This window comes from Scyliorhinus canicula, chromosome 9 (genome assembly GCF_902713615.1).
Source record: "Scyliorhinus canicula chromosome 9, sScyCan1.1, whole genome shotgun sequence".
Taxonomy (NCBI): Eukaryota; Metazoa; Chordata; class Chondrichthyes; order Carcharhiniformes; family Scyliorhinidae; genus Scyliorhinus; species Scyliorhinus canicula.
This window is the reverse complement of record NC_052154.1, coordinates 178,461,988-178,477,671: the sequence shown is the minus strand read 5'-3', so window position 1 is coordinate 178,477,671 and position 15,684 is coordinate 178,461,988. Positions and strand designations below refer to the sequence as shown.

General features: G+C 43.8%; 1 protein-coding gene across 3 annotated transcripts in view; it reads left to right on the top strand.

Moving 5' to 3' along the window:
* Positions 1-15,684, top strand: part of LOC119971929 (leucine-rich repeat-containing protein 4C-like) — a 1,202,445-nt gene that overhangs the window by 673,592 nt on the left and 513,169 nt on the right. The window lies entirely within an intron of this gene.

Sequence of the window (15,684 nt, the reverse complement as noted above, 5' to 3'; positions counted from 1 at the left end):
TTGAATGATTCTTTGGAAAGAAGGTTAAAACTCAGAGTTAGATTTATGCTTGAAAAAGGTATTTATATGTGTAGGGTTTGGTTTCAATTCCAACTGTGCTTCTATTGTGCTGAGACAGGGTTATGGAGTGCAGAGTAAATAAAGGCTGGCAGAAGTAGCAACTATTGCTTCGCAACTGGGCACCTCGTAAGTTAGGAAGGCTTTTGAGTTTTAGTTTTTAGCTGAATTTGATTGCTGCTGAATTTGTTTGCAATTGAAGAAGGACGCCAGTTCTCAATTCTGCCAGGAGAAGCTAGACAAGCCAAAATAGCTGCAAAGACGCAGACTTCCTAAAATAAAACATATGGTCCAGATAACTAGAGCATTGGGCCAAGGAGAATATTATTCAGGAGAATTAAAAGGGAAAAGCAGACACATGCTGTCAGTTAAAGAGACAGTCTCAGTTAAAGTTGGAAAGCAGATTTCAGGGGGACATCAAATGTTTGATGCCATTTCCATGGAGTTTGGGACTCAATAGTTGAAACAATTGTGAGCAGATTGCACAACTGTCATGAAAAAGAAATCCTGAAGTGGGAGCTGAAAATTCTGGATGATGGATTCTTTGTTAAAAGTAGAGAGGAAGCTCATTTTAAAAGAGTCATTTAGAACACCTGGACTGGATTTCAGAATGCAAACGGCTAATGGAAAGAAGTGTTGGGAAGATAATTTGGAAGTGCTTTTATTTTGGGAGAGGGGGTTTGAAATGTTCGTGCGATAATCATCTGGACGAGGGGCCGGGATTTTGAGGAGAAATCCACCGATGTTCACTTGTGTTCAGAATGGAGAGTTTATTGCACCTCAGTCAGTCTCTGTGTTTAAAGGGTTCTTTCTGTAATGGACACTATCGTATCTTAAGTTGTTCTTTTTAATCCATGTTAATCTTAAAATCTGTGCATATTTGCTAAATGAAGGGATATTGTAGCATGATCCAACCTTTCATATTTAATAAATGTTTTTCCTTGTTGTTAAAACACATTAGCAGTCCTGTCCACGTTATAGGGCAGGATTCTCTGTCCAACAAGGCCGGAATTGTGAGTTGCGATCGGGCAGAGAATTGGGCATCGGGCGTAAATCAAGGTCGGTGCCGGGCGTGTAGTAGAGTGCCATGCTCCGGAACCTCAATGGCGTTCCATGCCCTGTGCCGGCGTGGGCATGCAAATTATACAATAATACTCATTAACATATCATTAACGGGCCGACCCGGTAATCTCAGGCCTCCCGTGATGCTCCGCCTGGTCTTGAAAAACGGGAACCGGGCGCCATGGCTGCTGAGGGTGAGAGAAGAGGTAATAAAAGTTTCCAAAGGGGCAGCATGATAGCACAGCGGTTAACACTGCTGCCTCACGGCGCCGAGGTCCCAGATTTGATCCTGGCTGTGGCTGACTGTCCATGTGGGGTTTACACATTCTCCACTTGTTTGCTTGGGTTTCACCCCCACAACACAAAGATGTGCAGGGTAGGTGAATTGGCCATGCTAAATTGCCCCTTAATTGGAAAAATTAATTGGATACTCTAAATTTATAATGGAAAAGAAAAGTTTCCAAAGGCACAACGGTGGACTGACAGTCATGCCACTGGCTGGGGAGAGTGGGGGAGCTGCTAGGACATTATTGGATATTTTCTGGAGACTGTGGTGTGTGATAGAGAAATCGGGGCAGTCACTGAGCTAGCCAGTGCAGAAAGTGAGCAAAATGCAGCCTAGGTGGGACGTTCCCTGCAGAGGCACCCCAAAGAAACAGAATCCTGCTTCACAGCAGGGCCATTCTTGGCGTTGCAGGTTCCGAGAAAAACCTCGCTATTCGCACTCAAAACGGGACTTTTTTTTTCATTAAATTGCGTCCGTAATGTTTGAATTAAGATGATGCACCATATGTGTACTATGGCTATCGATCATGTGCATTGGAAATGCATTAGTAGAGTATTGCTCTTTCGATCAATTCTGTATTTAGATGAATTACGTTTTTGTGGAGTCAAGCTAATTGTTCTAATACTGAGTGTTTGTTGGAATATCATAGGCAGACGAATTGCTCGTGCCCGCCCAGAAGGAAATTAAATTTGAATGGAACATCGGTCATACAACTGGTGATGAAAGTAGTGAAATTACCATTAAATGTACAGCTGCAGGGAATTTAACATACATAAGATATGTTGCACAACCCCAGATTCAATAAATGCTGCTTTAATAGACTTTAATGGTTTTTAATCTGACAATAAGCGGTGGGGTAAAAGCAGCAACAAAGTAAACTAATGGAATAATGGGTACATCCAAAACCCAATTGTATTCCATCACTAAAGGCATATATTTGAACAGAAACACACCTTTAATGTATACATATATTTTCTCAAAGGCTGCAGAAATGTTTAGTTTTACAAAAAAAATTATTTAGCTAGTCATTTGAAATGTAATTGAGCTGTCAAAGAAATGTCGGGGTGCTTTGTGTGCTTTGGTGGTCCTATGGAGGATGTCAATATGTTACAAAGTGGTGAACACATTGTCCAATTGAACCAATAATATAACAGCACATTTATTCAATATGTAAGATATTGATTCAGGAACATGTTTCGTAATTCATCTGATATTGTGTTTTGCAAATAGAAAGCACATGGGATACGGATAGTGAAGGTAAAGGCCCACGGGATCCAAGGAAATTTGGCAAATTGGATCCAGGATTGGATGAGTGGCAGGTAGCAGAGGGTAATTGTTGAGGGGTGTTTCTCAGACTGGAAGCCTGTGCCCAGTGGGGTCCTGCAGGGACCTGTGTTGGGTGTAAGGAACCCTCTTGTGAATCCTTTTTGGACTCTTGTTTCCATTTTAATTCATGTTCTTTTGTCTGTTATAATTCTTGCACCTAGGCATTGCAGGGCCGACACCTTAAATTAGCGGTGACACAAATTCACAGACTTCGCTCGCAGCCAATCAACTCCATTGCAATCCCAGGGCCTAAGCAGATCCTTGATGCGGATTAGTGCTTTTTATTCTGGAATGCCCTTCTGGGTGACTCTGTGTGTTTGGTTTCAGTTTCATATTGGGGCAGAGCTGAAGAAGGCTTTCAGTTCTCTCTCCCTGGGTGGATATCTCTCAAAAGCCCCAGTTGGAGGCACTGTTTTCTCCTCAGTTGAGTTGAAGTGCTGGAATTCTCTCTCAAATCTACGCTTGAACTCCTTTAGGTAAACAGCACTGTCAGTGAGCATTTAAAGCCTGAAAACAGAGCTGGGGATGGGGATCTTTCTAGATTCCTCTAACATTAAAAGTACCAGGCCACTTTAAGGCCTTGCGAAAAATGTTGCTCTGATACTCAGTTTAACTGAGTCAAATTGTTGGTGAGTCTGCTGAAGCTGACCACATATCAGAAACTGAACAGACCTGAAGTGCATCTTCTGAGGGTAAGGTTCAGCTCAACACAAGTTGAAGCATATCCTTAGAGGTGATCCCACAGCCTGTGAATCCGGCCTCTGTGGCACAGATTGAAGATTCGAACCAAGGGATTTTTGCAACGTTTGCCATCCATGAAGATCATCAGCTACAAAAAACGCTACCTCAGCAGCAAAGAACCATCTCAGGCCCTTTTAATCACTGTTATTTACAATCCTGACTCTACCCCTACCACATGTTTGGCTTGTATGTGTCTGGGTGGAGGGAGGGACAGAGTTTGGGGAATAGTTCAAATGGCAGACCATTGTTCCATTCTTCGTATTATTTGTTCATCATTTTCCTTGTTATAAATAATTAGTTTTTTAAAAATGTTTTACTTACAAATCTGGTGCCTGTAAGTCATTGGAGCATTCAAGGGTCAAAGATCTTTGGGAAACGCACAAATTATTGGTTGATTTGCTTATGTTGGGACTCTGGGGTTTGTGATGCTGGAATTGACTGCACACTTGCCCAAGGTGCTGTAACTTGGGGCCCTTGCTGTTTGTGGTTTACATTAATGATTTAATCATGAATGTAGGAGGGTTGATCAGTAAGTTTGCAGATCATACAAAAATTGGTGGGATGGTATATAGTCAGGAGGATAGCGTTAGATTATTTCATCGAATCCCGACAGTGCAGAAGGAGGCCATTTGGTCCATCGGGGCTGCACCAGCCCTCTGAAGGAGCACCTTATTTGAGGTCCAACCCCCATCCTGTACCTGTAAACCTACTCGGGGCGATTTAGCATAGCCAATCCACCTAACCTGCACTTCTTTGGACTGTGGGAGGAAACTGGAGCACTCAGAGGAAACCCATGCAGACATGGGGAGAATGTGCAAACTCCACACAGACAGTCATTTGAGGTCAGAATCAAACCCTTGTGCTGTAAGGCAACAGTGCTAATCAGTGCGCCACCATTCCGAGAGGCAAGAGGATATAGACAGGCTGGTCAGATGGGCTGATCAATGGCAAATGGAATTCAATCTGGAAAAGTAATGCACTTGGGTTGGACAAACAAGGCAAGGGAATATATGATGAACAGCAGGACCCTGGGAACCACCAAGGATCAAGAGGGACCTTGGTGTGCATGTACACCTGCCCCTTAAGGTAGCAGAAACCAAAAGAGAAAATGTTTGAAAATCTCAGCAGGTCTGGCAACATCTGTAGGGAGAGAAAAGAGCTATTGTTTCGAATCCAGATGACCCTTTGTCAAAGGTAGCAGGGCAGGTAGATACAGTGGTTAAGAAGGCATATGGTATACTTGCCTTTATTAGCCGAGATATAGAGTTTAAAAGTAGGGACGTTATGCCGGAACTGCATACATTGATTGGGCCACAGCTAGAGTATTGTGTGCAGTTCTGGAATCCACATTATAAGAGGGATGTGATAACACTGGAAAGGGTGCAGAGGAGATTTTAAAAACAAAATTTGTCCATGGGATGTGTGCGTCGCTGGTTGGGCCAGCATTTATTGCCCATCCCTGAGGGTATTTAAGAGATAGCCACAACGCTGGTATTTCTGGAGTCACGTGTTGGCCAGATCAAACAAGGATGGCAGATTTCCTTCCCTAAAGGACATTATTGAGCCAGATGGATTGTTACAACAATCAGCAACAGTTCCATGATCATCATTAAACTATTAATTCCAGATTTCTATTGGATTCAAATTCCACCATCTGCCTTGGTGGGATTCAAACCCAGGTCTCCAGAACATTACTAGTCCAGCGACAATACCCTTACGGCACTGCCTCCTATTTGCCAGGATGTTGCCTGCACTGGAGAGTTTTAGTTATGAAGCGAGATTGGATAGACTGGGGCTGTTTTCCTTGGAGCAGAGGCGACTGAGGGCCGGTATGATTAAGATGTACAAAGTTATGAGAGGCATAGATAGAGTAGACAGGAATAAATGTTTCCCCTTCGGGGAGGGATCAATGACCAGGAGAAGAGATTTAAGGTAAAGGGCAGGAGGTTTGGAGGGAATGTGAGGAAAACCCCGTTCACCCAGTGGGTGGTGGGAGTCTGGAACTCACTGCCTGAAATGGTGGTGGAGGCAGAGACCCTCATAACATTTAAGAAGTATTTAGATGTGCACTTACGATGCCAAGGCATACAGGCTACGCGCAAAGTGCTGTAAAATGGGATAAATGGGTTGTTTTTGACAGTGCAGACCCAAGGGCCAAAGGGCCTTTTCTCTACTGTAGACCTCCATGATTCTGTGACAGTTATCTGAATGACAGAATCTATGCAAGAGTTTAGCTCGTGAAATTATGTTTAAATGAATTGATCACTTTATTAATCTCAGAACATTTTCAAAAAAATGTTAATGGAGTGCACTGCGACTACGATGGAGGCAGTAAAGAACAGTTTCACAAAGCAATCGGTGTTGGCCAGTATTGTTCCTTGATTCACTTTTAGTCAATGATAAGGCGAGACTCTCCTGTCATTTTTGAATGACCAGTCGGTATGGAAAGACGAATAAGATTTGGCCACAGTAATGGAACATCTGGAAGAAGTTTGATGGTAAAGGATGCTCATTTTGCTGTCTAACCTTGTGTTTCATATAACTAACTAACAAATGGTTAAACCACACTATCACTACTAGTAATGAAGTGCTTTAACTGTTACACATTGACTCCATACATCAAATTTTATGTACTGTTAAAGTCAAGTTAATGGTTCCTGGATCATGTTAATGCTGAAAACATTTGGACCTTAACTATGGACATTTGATATAATGTTTAATTAAATTGATTTATGCTTCTTGATTCTTTGGGGATTATGAGTCTTTATTATGCCAGAGGAAACAACAAAAAACATGTAAAATTGGTATTTACAGTATGTTACAAGCATTTCCATATAAAGAAGCTTTAATAAGAGTGTAATGAACATTGCCGTCGAGAGGTAAATCTTCTTTAAGTAAATTTCAGACAGCATAATTGGAATTCTCTTAGGAAAGACTACAGACGGAAACCTTTAAAACTGCAGTAGTGATTAAAGGCTTTGTGTTGGTCTGATAAGTTGCCCGCTGCCTGTATCAATCAACTGTTCATGTCTGCATGATCATGCAGATACAGAAGTGTAACCAAAACACCATCCTGTGACAGTCATTTGACCTTAAGCTCAGGGATCTGCTCAGAGTTAGTTTCTCTCTGACAATGTGCAGGGATGTGGGGAAAAAGCAGGGGAATGGCACTAATTCATAATGCTCATTCAGAGAGCTGGTGCAGACAAGATGGGTCAAATGGCCTTCTGCGTTGTCACAATTCTGTGATACTGTGGCAAACATGGAATATAAAAATGGTATTAAAGAAACAGGCTTGTTAGCTAGCTTGTCACAAGAATGTCATGACACCGTTTTAAACTATATTTTAAAATGGATGCGAAAAGACCATAAAACCATAAGGCATAGGAGCGGAAGGAGGCCATTCGGCCCATCAAGTCTACGCCACCATTCAATGAGATCATGACTGATCTTGCATGATAATTCTCAACTCTTACCAGATTGAATGGCTATACATTTTCATGTTTATAGTATTATACTGCATGTCAACAATGATAGAACCAATGTTAGATTTACAGATTTAATCTATTTGGAGGTTTCCTACTTTCTTAATGTTACAACATTGTTATTTGAATTGTCTGGTACATGTGCAATATAGCTTTTGGAAGTCATTTGCAGGAAATACGAGTTGTTGACTCATTGTGGGTGATTCTGTGAATGTTACGGATTGTTTAAGTTTCAAGAGATCTCTTCTGTTTCTATGAAAAATCTTTCCAGATTCTGTTCTGATCACCTATGATCTTGGTGTGAGTTCATTGAGTACTTTTGAAATGTGCATCCATCCACTTTCAGGACTACGAACGCGTCACCTTCTCTGAGTGCAGATAGTGGTTCGGAGTTTTTGTTGTAATACTTCTTTTGCTTATTCTTCAGTTGTTGCATTTTTTGATGCACAACTTGTTCATCTTTGTTTGGAACAATTTAAGTCAGTAACATCATATGTATTTTTTCTCCCATCAAAGGTTCTGCTGGAGAAAGACCCAATGACAATGGTATAGCCCTGTATGCTAACAGTGCAAAATCAAAGTCCTTTTTGTCCTCCATTGCTTTCTTCAAAAGCTGCTTGACAATTCCAACCCCTTTTTCAGCTTTCCTGTTTGCCTGCGGTATAGTGGGCTAGAAATCACATGTGCGAAGTTATAGTCACTGGCAAATTATAACAACTCCAGGCTGCTAAGACACGGTCCATTGTTTGTGACAACAGTAACTGGTATGCCATGCCTGGCAAATACATTTTTCGTTGGCCTGACAACTGAATGCATTGTTGAGTCGGATAATTTGATAACCTCCGGAAAATTTGAGTAATAGTCAATGATTATCAAATAATCACAGCCTTGAAAGTAAAATATGTCCATGGCGACTTTTGTCCATGGTTGAGTAACTAGTTCACTTCCACTAATGTTTGCTGACATTGTACCGGTTGGTGCATTTGACACATCCGATACTATTTAATGTAGTTGCCTATACCCCGGCCAACACATCGATTACCATGCTCTTCTTCCACGTTCCTCAATGCCTTGATGTCCTTTATGGATTTGTGTGAAAATGTCTTGTCTAAGACATGATGGAATTACAACGCGGTCCCCTTTCAATAGAAAGTCGTCGATGATTATCAGGAGCTGGATTCTCCATTCCCGGGAGCGGAGAATGGTCGTCAAACTGGAAATACGGACCGGCGCCTCGGGAGTCTCTCGTGCGCGAACTGCGCAGCCCGGGTAGGGGGCCACTGACAGAGGCCCACCCCCCGCGATTCTCCGCGCAAAACTGGCCGAGTTCCCGACGGCATGGTTCTAACCACCTGTAACGACGGGAACGTCGGGTGGTGGCTGCGGACTCAGTCCGCGGCCGCCCTGGTGGGGGGCGGGGGGATCATTCACCTGGTGGGGGTGGGGGGCTCATGGACAGCCAGGGGAGCGATCGGGCGTCACTGACCTGCGGGCGCATGCAATCTCGGGGGGGCCTACATTTTTGGTGCCACTCCGTGGTCCGAGTCCTCCATGTCCCATGGGGTGCTGCTGCAGGCCGTTGTTGTGCGCGTGCGCAGACTCCTGACTGGAATTGCGGGACCCTATATCCGCAGACAGAGCTGCGGGAACCACTCCAGGGCCTTGCAAGCCCCCTGCAGATGGGATAATCACTCAGGACTTTCTTAAGGAAAGTCCAGAGTGAAACATCAGCGCCTTTACGCTGGCGTGGGGACATAGCCCCATTATTGGAGAATCCAGCCCCTGGTCTTCTCGGATATTGCAAAGGTTTGCACATTTCCCTTCAGGCCAGTAAGTATGTAAATATTGTATTATTCGCTGAAGTGTTGTATCTCGTAGAGTTTCTCCCTTGATTATTTGTAGTTTACCATCTGTGACAGGTAGCATTGCTGTGATGAAGTTGGCTTGTGCTTCAATACTGAGTACAACGTCAACAACTTTGTACTACTCGTACATTGTGGCTATTACTAAATCGTTCCTGGTGTATATATTAATTCAAGATCATATCGACGCAGCTTCAGCATCATACGTTGAAGTCTCGGCGACATGTCATTTAAATCTTTCTTGATTATTTTTACTCGTGGACGGTAATCTGTCTCAACAAAGAAGTGTGGCAGTTCATAGACATAGTAGTGAAATTTAGTGATGCCTGTCAAGAGACCTAGGCACTCTTTTTCAATTTGAGCATACCTTTACTCAGTTTGCATCATGAAGCGTGATGCATAGGCAACAGGCTTCCACGAATCGTCTGCATTTTGCAGTAGAACTGCGCCAATACCATTTTGACTTGCATCTGTTGATATTTTGGATACTCGTGTTGAGTCACAGAATGCTGGAACTGGTGCAGTGATTAAAGAGGACTTTAGATCTTACCAGTACGCTTCATGTTGTGGAGACCAGATGAACGCAACATTTTCCTTTATCAGGTTTCTGAATGCAGTTACCCTACTTGATATATTTGGAATGAATTTCCCCATAAAGTTGACAACCCCAAGCATTCTTGATATGGCTATCTTGTCCTTTGGTGTTTGCATTTGACCAACAGCTTTGACTTTTGATTGGTCAGGTTGCATTCCATATTTTGAGATGACATCTCCCAAAGAGTTTAGTTTTTGGGTGCCAAATTGGCATATTTATTTGTTTAGTTTGAGTCCACAGGAGTCAATTCTGGTGAGAACTTTAAGTAGTCTGTCACAGTGTTCTCCCTGTGTATTGGACCATACGATAACATCGTCCACATACATGCGCACACCTGGAATGCCTTCAATGATTGTTTCCATGGCACGGTGAAATATTTCAGAAGCTGAAGTGATGCCGAAGGGCAATATCGATCATACGGAATGTTGAAAGTGCAGAGTTGTTTACTCTTGTCAGTCAGACATAGTTGCCAAAAATCCCTTCGAAGTGTCAAGTTTGGTGAAGCACTTGGCATGCGCTATTTCCGCTGTAACTTCTTCCCGTTTTGGAATTTGATAATTTTCCCCTTTAATATTATCATTTAAGTCCTTGGGGTCCACACAGATTCTGAGGTCACCATTTGGTTTTTTAACACAGACCATCGAGCTTACCCAGTCGGTTGGATCGGTAACTTTTGATATGATATCATTCTGCTGCATCCTATCTACTTCTTTCTTTAGTCGTTCTCTCAGAGGTGCTGGTATTCGTCTGGGACTATGGATGACAGGTTTAGCATTCTCTTTTAGCTTGATGCTGTAGGTAAATGGTAATGTCGCCATTCCATTAAACACATGCATGAAGTTGCTCAAAATGGATTCAATGTTGTTTAGCGAATCAGAGAAAAATTTGGCAGCATGAATTCTTTGAATCAGGTTTAGCGGGATACATTCATCTACTCCAGTAAGTGAGGATTTTGTGTCATCCACAATTTCAAAATCAAGTGGAATTTTAATGTCACCACTCTGAACTATGAGGTAGCATGAACCTTTTGTTGCTATTTCATTACCATTGTAGTTTGTTAATCCACAATGTGCCTTTTTATATTTTGGACAGATTTCTATTTTGCCCAAATCCGATTCTGTTATCAGATTAGCATGTACGCCAGTGTCCAATTTAAATTGTCCATCTGATCCATTTATTATCAATGTTTCTACCCAATCTTTATTCTTATCGAACAGTTGCCTAATTGGTCTTACAACAGCATCGTCTTCATTTGTTTTAGCGATTGTTCTATTATGAAGTTGTCCAGTGAAGTAGGCACAGTAAGATCAACCTATGATTTTAAAAAAATTTCTACTTCTTCCATGTTGACTTTTTTTGCTGTCAAAATGTCTTTTTAAATTGATTCTGCAGTTTTGTTGTGTAAAATCTGCATTGTGCAGCAAAATGATTGAGTTTGTTACATATTGTACATCTTTTTCTAAATGCAGGACAGTGTTGCTTTAAGTAGGAGTGTTTACAGCATGTATATGTCATCACGTTGGTAATGTCATGTGTAAATCTCTTGTGCGCATGCGCAAATTGGTCAACTTCCGGTTTATCCTTTTTCAAAGTGCGCATGTGCGAACTGATCCTGCACACGCGCAGAACATCGAATGTCCATTTTGCTTTTTTTTTCTGGCATGTACCTGCGCAAAACAGCTACCTGCTGCAGCGCGATTTGTTTTAAGCTGCGCCACAGAAGCAATGGCGCCGACCACGTTGCTTAAGTTTGCGCCTTTTTCACAGGATCTGAATTCAGCATATTCATTGGTGGCTTGCTCACTTGCTTTACTGAGGTTGATGGCTTCTTCTAAAGTTAAGTTTGGTTTTCTTAGTAAACATTCCCGGATGCTACCAGGACTTGATGAGCTAAAAGAAGAGGCTGGATAGGCTGGGACTTTTTTCCCTGGAGCGTAGAAGGCTCAGGGGTGATCTGATAGTCTATAAAATATGAGGGGCATAGATAAGGTAGATAGTCAACATCTTTTCCCAAAGGTAGAGGAGTCTAGAACTAGAGGGCATAGGTTTAAGATGAGAGGGGAGAGGTACAAAAAGACCAGAGGGGAAATTTCTTCAAACAGAGAGTGGTGAGCATCAGGAACGAGCTGCTAGAGGCAGTGGTAAAGGCGGGTACAATCTTTTCCTTTAAAAAACAGTTAGGCAGTTACATGGGCAGGGTGGGTATAGAGGGATATGGGCCAAATGGGACTAGCTTATTGTTAAAAACTGGGTGGCATAGACAAACTAGGCCGAAGGGCCTGTTTACATGCTGTAAACATCTATGACTCTATTTGCTCTTCAAATATGCCAAACACACTTTGGGCACGCAGGGTTGATTCAGTAATTGAGGAAATATTGCAGGATTGCACTCAGAGCCTCAAATCAGTTATAAACAATTCCCCTTTTATTAGAATTAGAACAGTACAGCACAGAACAGGCCCTTCGGCCCTCAATGTTGTGCCGAGCAATGATCACCCTATTCAAGCCCACGTATCCACCCTATACCAGTAACCCAACAACCCCCATTAACATTATTTTTTTTAGGACACTAAGGGCAATTTAGCCTGGCCAATCCACCTAACCCGCACATCTTTGAACTGTGGGAGGAAACCGGAGCACCCGGAGGAAACCCACGCACACACGGGGAGGACGTGCAGACTCCGCACAGACAGTGACCCAGCCGGGAATTGAACCTGGGACCCTGGAGCTGTGAAGCATTGATGCTAACCACCATGCTACCATGCTCCCCTAGCTGCACCTTTTTAAAAACATGTATCTTTCATACACTTCATTAACCTGTTTTTTGCAATGAGAGTCAAATTTTTCCATTACTTTCTCATACTTATTTTATACTTCATTTTCTGAGAAATCAAATGAGTTAAAGAGTGCCTGCAGACCTGCCAGATTTAGTAGGAAAGGTATTTTTCCAGTGTCAGGAGCTATCAAGTGCAGAACAGAGAGAACAATTTCAAACTGCTGCTTGAAGTTTTTCCAATTCAAACTTAGTTTACCCAACATCTTGAAGTTATCTGGCTTTTGCGCAGCATCCATGTTGGTCTCTGTTTTTTTGTTGTTGTCTTTGCCGATTTTGATGTGTAGCGATGCTTGCTTTTCGGGAATACACAATCAGGTATCATGCCGTAATCTTAGTGAGGGTTTTCCAGGATGATCTTTGTGAGAGGTTTCCAAGAAGGAAGACATCGTGATCACAAAGATACACAAAGCTCTTTTGAAGAACTAAACTAATTTTATTAACACTACTAAATTTGAGTTCGACACTTATTTTGAATAGCAAACATACATTAAGAATTAAACTACACTCACTATCTCTATCTACTAACTATAACAATTATATCTTAACTAACTCGGCAATACACTATGAATCTTATCTTCTTCAGCTCCGGATCTAAACACCTCCCCAAGCCCAAGAGCCAGTGCCATTTATAGTACTGTCCCGTAGCTCCCTCTAGTGGCCATGATGTGGAGATGCCGGCGTTGGACTGGGGTGAGCACAGCAAGGAGTCTTACAACACCAGGTTAAAGTCCAACAAGTTTGTTTCAAACACGAGCTTTCGGAGCAATACTCCTTCCTCAGGTGAATGGAGAGGTATGTTCCAGAAACATTTATATAGACAAAGTCAGAGATGCCAGACAATGCTTGGACTGCGTGCATTTGCGGGTAATCAAATCATTACAGATCCAGAGATAGGGGGTGATCCCAGGTTAATGAGGTGCGAATTGTCTCAAGCCAGGACAGTTGGTAGGATTTTGCAAGTCCTCTAGTGGCTCTAATAGCCCTCTAGTGGCTGCCTTAACCTAACATTGGGCTGGATTCTCCCCTACCCGGCGTGACGGAGGGTGCCGGCGTAGGGGAGTGGCGCCAACCACTCAGGGGTCGCGCCTCCCCAAAGGTGGGGAATTCTCCCCACCTTTGGGGGCCAGCCCCGCGCCGGAGCAGTTTGCACCAGAAGACTGGCGCAAACACCCGGCGCAGTCGGAAGCGGGGCTGGCCGAAAGGCTTTCGGCGGTCGGCGCATGCGCCGGCAGTGACGTCAGCGGCCAGCTGCCGCTGACGTCACTGCCGGCGCATGCGCGATGCGGGGTTCTCCTCCGCGTCCGCCATAGCGGAGGCCGTGGCGGCGCGGAAGGAGAAAGAGTGCCCCCACGGCACTGCCCCGCGGAGTGAGCGGGGGGCCCCGATCGCGGGCCAGGCCTCCGTGGGGGCACCCCCCCGGGTCCGATCGCCCCCCGCCCCCCCCAGGACCCCGGGGGCCTGCTCGCGCCGCTGAGCCCGCCGTTCCAGAGGTGGTTTAAACCTCGGCGGCGGGAGAAGGCCTCCCAGCGGCGGGACTTCGGCCCATCCGGGCCGGAGATTTGAGGTAAGTTTAAAAAAAATGAAATCCCGCCGGCGCCAGCTGTTTTCACAGGTTGCCAGCGGGATTTGCACAACGCTGGTTTATGACCGGCGGGAGAATTCAAAAACCTGCGGGAGCGGAAATAACGCCGCTTCCCGCCTATTCTCCGACCCTGCGTGGGGTCGGAGAATTTCGCCCAATAACTCTTCACAAGCTGTACATTTGTATAATGTCTCATCTCCCACAAAAGGAAACACCCTCTCAGCATTTACCGTGTCAAGTCCCCTATACATCCTTTATGTCTCAATCAGGTCACCTCTTATTCTTCTAAACTCCAGTGAGCACATACCCAACCAACCCAACCTCTCCTCGTAAGAAAATCCCCCCATACACAGGATGAACCTCATGAACCTTCTCTGGACTGCCTCCAGTACACCTTTCCTCAGATCAGGGGGCCAAAACTGTTCACAGTGGTACAGGTATGGCCTAAATAGTGCCTTCAATGTTTTTAGCAAGCCCTCCCCATTTTTATACTCCATTGCCTTTGAAATAAAGGCCAACATTCCACTTGCCTTCCCTATTACCTGCTGAATTTGCATGGCTTGATTTTTTTTTTGCGCTTTATGAGCGAGGACCCCCAGGTCCCTCTGTGCTGCAGCTTTCAGGCAATCTTTCTGAATTTAGATAATATTCAGCTCCTTTATTTTTCCTACCAAACTTCACATTTTGCCGTATTATATTCAATCTGCCACGTTTTTGCCCACCCACTTAACCAGTATATATCCGCCTGTAGATGCATACTCACCACTTGCCTTCCCACCTATTTCTCTGAAATGGGGGGGGGGGGGGGGGGGGAGGTGGGGGGGGGGGAGGGGGGGATTAAGGCATATTAATTTAAACCAGAAAAGTTTGATGGCAACACTAGCATTAAAAAGAAGGAAATAGTTTAATTCTTCAAAACTGACACCAATTGCCTCGACCTGTGAAGATTCATCCAAGCAATGTGCCTTTACAGTGCAAGCTGGAGGCATTGGGAATTATGACAAACAAGAATTCATGTGGGCAATGGGACAGTTTAGTAATCAATATAGAATACTCTTCTGTTCAAACTATTACATACACATGTATCCTGTTTGTTAAACGTTCTTCCACAACTTTTGCTGAGTTCACACCATCACGAAACAGTTCCTTTATCGACTGCCATACTAAATTTCTCAGAATGCATAGAAAGAGTTGAATTGAGTTGCTTTTCCTCCACCATCACATAATTAAAGTGCAGCTTAAATTGTGGCATTGTCAGGCGGCATGTGGCACAGTGGTTAGCATTGCTGCTTCACGGCGCTGAGGACCCGGGTTCGAATCCCGGCCCTGGGTCACTGTCCATGTAGAGTTTGCACATTCTCCCCGTGTCTGCGTGCGTTTCACCCCCACAACCCAAAAATGTGCAGATTAGATGGATTGGCTACGCTAAATTGCCCCTTAATTGGAAAAATAAATTGTGGCATTGTATGAGAGACTCACTTATGAATTAATTAACTCCAAACAAATGGCATTTGCAGGTGTGTCGAGTTACAAATTGCTACAATTAAAGAAATCGTGTGTATCTTTGCTCACCTGGAATTTCTTTTTCACTGCACTGCTCTCTGAATGGTTGCACAGGTGCTGTACTTGGACAGCTGAGCAGGGATTGATCTAAAACATGGTTCAGGACTCATCAAGGATTTTTGCACAGTTGATTGTAAAATGTTGAACTTTCGGATTGATTTTTAAGGCCGTGATGGTGAGCGTTCCAGTGTTTATGACCACCGGGCCATTGTGTTTCCCCCAAACTGGTGTCACTCACTGACAACAAGGCAATCAAACCTTCTAACCTGCTGTTGCTTCAGCTATTAAT